Source organism: Ceratotherium simum, chromosome 15, assembly GCF_057802395.1.
Source record: "Ceratotherium simum simum isolate JZ-2026a chromosome 15, ASM5780239v1, whole genome shotgun sequence".
NCBI classification, from domain to species: Eukaryota; Metazoa; Chordata; class Mammalia; order Perissodactyla; family Rhinocerotidae; genus Ceratotherium; species Ceratotherium simum.
In genome coordinates this window covers 15573193-15577202 of record NC_141914.1, presented here as the reverse complement: position 1 = coordinate 15577202, position 4010 = coordinate 15573193, and positions in this window count along the sequence as shown.

Genomic DNA, 4010 nt, shown 5'->3' with positions numbered 1-4010 from the left:
TCTACCTAAGCACTTGATGCCGTCCCTGCTTGTCTCCTCTTGGCCCTTGTATGGTGCCTGGCAAATAGCTGATGCTCAAAAACTTTGTTGAATGAATAATGGGTCTTGTTCCATCAATTCTCTCCCCTTTATCTCTTTAGTATGTCCAGCTTCTCTCACTCTTCCACTTGACCTATATGTATGAGCAAATCATTTCCTGTCTGTGATGGTCAGTTTTACTATCAACTTGGCTAAGCTACAGTACCAGGTTATTCAAACAGTAGTCTAGGTGTTGCTGGGAAGGTATTCTATAGACGGATTATGAGATACAATCAGTTGATTTTATGTAAAGGGGATTATCCTGAGTAATCTGGGTGAGCCTGATCCAATCAGTTTAAAAGGTGTTAAGAACAGAACTGAGGTTTCCCTGGAGACAGGAAGGAGGGAGAGGAAATCCACCTGTAGACTGCAGCACCAGCTCTTGCCTGTGAGTTTCCAGCTGCCCTTTCTGATGGCCTGCCCTATGGACTTCAGACTTGACTATCCAACCTCACAACTGTGTAAGCCAGTTTCTTTCAATAAATCCCTTAACATATATATCTTACAGGTTCTGTTTGACTGGTTGAACACTAATTGATACACTATCCTTAAAATCAGAACAAACCAAACAATACCTTGCTTAATCCTGCATCTCTCTGTTACCACATCAACTCTGTCTTCCCTTCTTATCTAAAAACATTCTCCTATATTTATCATCTCTACATCCTCCCTTTGCAATCACTCTTTGAGCTACAGTCCCATTTATTCAACCGGTGAATTGCATATATTCTTGTGGACAGCCCATGGGCAATCTCAAACTCAGTATATTAAAATTTATCTCCTTAAACCTGCCACTTACCTAAATATGCTCTTTTGAATCCATATCTCAAACTCAGAGCAAAAATCTGGAAGTCATACTAGACATCTAGATATCTAAATACTAGACATCTCAATAAGTCATACTGTCTATCTTTGGTGCCAATGTTTGAATTTGGGCCTTCAACATGTCTTGTCTCAGCTTTTGTAATAGATTCCTTTACCTCCTTACCGCCAGCCTCATCTCCTTCAAATCTATTCTCCAGAGTGCTCCTCCTCTGATACAAGGTGACCAAAATTGCCCTGCCTAAGACTCAGCAACTTCTTTATCACCTACAGCAAGGGCTCCCCAGTCCAGATCACCATTACAAGGAGCTTTTAAAAAACACAGATTAGGGCCCTACTCAGAACTAATGAATAAGAATTTCCAAAGTGGGTCCTGAAAATTTTTATTTTTAAAAGCTATCCATGTTATTATGATCAGCCAGTTTTGGGAACCACTGGCCTTCAAAGTAAAATCCAAATTCTACCCATAATCTAATACCACCACTCCCAGCTTCATCCCTCAGCACACATCATGCTCCAGCAAAACTAACCCAGGACTAGTGATTCTTCTAGTCCATGTTGTTTAACACCTCTTGACACCGAGCAATGGGCTCGCTCTGCTCGCTGCAATCTGAACCAGTTAATCACAACAAGTTAGAGACCAAGAAATGAAGTTCAATTAGATTAGCCGGCAAATCAGAAGACAGGTGACTAATGTCTCAAAGACCCATCTTCAAAGATTACAGAATCTTGGGGCAGTTATATAGGGAAAATGGGCGGTGAGGAGGCAGTCTAGGGATGTTGTTCTCCAGGCATGACAGGCTCCAGGCATTACATTGTTCCATTCTTCTGTCAGCTGTGATGGATACTTTGTAGGTGTGTTTCCCACCTGTGGTCAGCCTGTTCCTGGATAGAAACTCACAGAACAAAGTTTTTAATTTATCAAACTATTGGGGAGTACGTACATAAGTGGAGGCCATATATCAGGAGAGCATGTGAATTTTTTGGAGTACGTGCAGAGCAGCAAGTAGTCACACAGAGGAGGGGCTGGGGCCATTTAGTGTAACAAGATGGCCTCACTTATGTTCACTCATACTCTCTGTTAGGAATGAGGCTTCCCTTATTTGCCTGGGCAATTCCTATTCATCCTTCAAAAACTCTATTCAAGCATCATTTATTCTCTTATTCAGCCAGTAAATATTGACAAACGTGAAATTGTACACATTAAATATGTGCAGTTCTTTTTATAGCAATTATACCTCAATAAAGCTGTAAAAATTTATTGAGCTCCTACAACATGCTAGGCTCTGAGCTAAGCACTGAGATATAAAGATCAGTAAGCTATACTGGTAGTACAGTAGCTCACATGCCATTGGAGAAGGAGACATACAAATACACAAAGTAATCCAATACAGTGAGGTGAATTCTGAAAGAGAGTCTCTGGTATAGAGGCTGAATAATGGTTTCCTAAAGATGTCCACATCCTAATCCTCAGAATCTGTGAATATCTTACTTTACATCGAAAAACGGATTTAGTAGATGTGATTAAGTTAAAGATTCTGAGATGGGGAGATTATCCTGGGTTATTTTGGTGTGCCCAATGTAATCACCAGGGTCCTTTTTAGATGAGGCAGGCAGAAGGGTGACAGAGAGAAAGAGAGGGTGGAGGGAGATTGGAAGATGCCTGTTACTGACTTTGAAAATGGAAGATGGAGACATGAGCCAAGGAATGCAGGTGGCCTCTAGAAGCTGGAAAAGCAAGGAAATGAATTCTCCACTAGAGCCTCCAGAGGATCTAGCCCTGGTGACTTTAGTCCAGTGAGATGCATTTTGGATTTCTGACCTCCAGAAAAGTAATATAGTAACTGTGTTGTTTTAAGCGACTAAGTTTGTAGTCACTTGTTACAGCCACAATAGGCAGCTAATACAGAGGCCAACACAGGGCAGGATGGTAGTACATAAAGGGGTCTCCATATCATTAGGGAGTGGGGATGGGATGTTCAGGAAGAATTACCCAGAGGTGATGACACCAGAGTTGAGGAAGGGAGACTGTTCCAGGAAGATGGCCCAGGTAGAGAAATTAGTATGTGCAAAGGCACTCACAGAGAGCACATTTTCAATAAGGCAAAGCTACTTGTATTAATAAGTAGAAATAATATCAACAATATTAATTCTAGTAAGAGTATTTGTATGCTAGGTACTGCTCTAAAGCACTTTACAACACTGTGAGGTAGGTACTACTACTATCTTCATTTTACCCACTAGGGATACTAAGGTTTGGAGGAGTTAAGTAACTTTCCTGGGATCACAGAGCTAGTAAACAGCAGATTAAGAATTAGAACGTTGGTGCTCTGTTCTCCAAAACCCACTAACTGCCTCTCTAATACCTCACGGTGTGGACCTTACGGACAAGCAAGGTGGCATCAGTGTGGCTGAAGATAAATGAACTATTAGAAAGATACTAATGAGGTGAGGATCAGCAGAGCTTGGAATATCGTCTTGTCTTGAACACTAATAGAGGGTGGGATTGATGAAGAGTCAGATGGCCTCCAAGTTTCTTTGATGTGATCGCGGTGTTGCTGTTGCTCAAGACGGAGAAGCTTACTATCTCAGATGAAAGTCAATCATTTTTTCTGCGTTACAAATGCCACATTTTGCATAAGCCACTTTAATTCATTTCTTCCTTTTCCCCTAATATCTGAGGCGAAGATAGTGGTGTATGCATCAACTCAACTCTCGGCCTCAGTGTTTACATCTGTAAAAGGCGGTTAAGTAATTCCAAACTCGGTTGTCTCAGAATCCCCTCTGAGCAAGCGTAAACACAATGCAGATCCTGGCCCCATTCCGAGATTCTGATTGAGTAGCACTGAGATGAGGCTTTTCCCCCGAAACTCCCCCAAGTGATCCTGATACGCGGCCAGGTTCTGGAGACCAGGGCTGGACGGACCATCTGGGTCTCGCCCGCTGTATTGGGTCCGAGATTCCGAGGAGGACTCGCCCCTGGGCAGCCCCGCCCCCGGGCAGCCCCGCCCCCGGGCAGCCCCGCCCCCGGGCAGCCCCCGCCCCCGGGCAGCCCCCGCCCCCGGGCAGCCCCGACCGCAGACAGTCCCGCCCCTTGCCCGCCTCCTCCC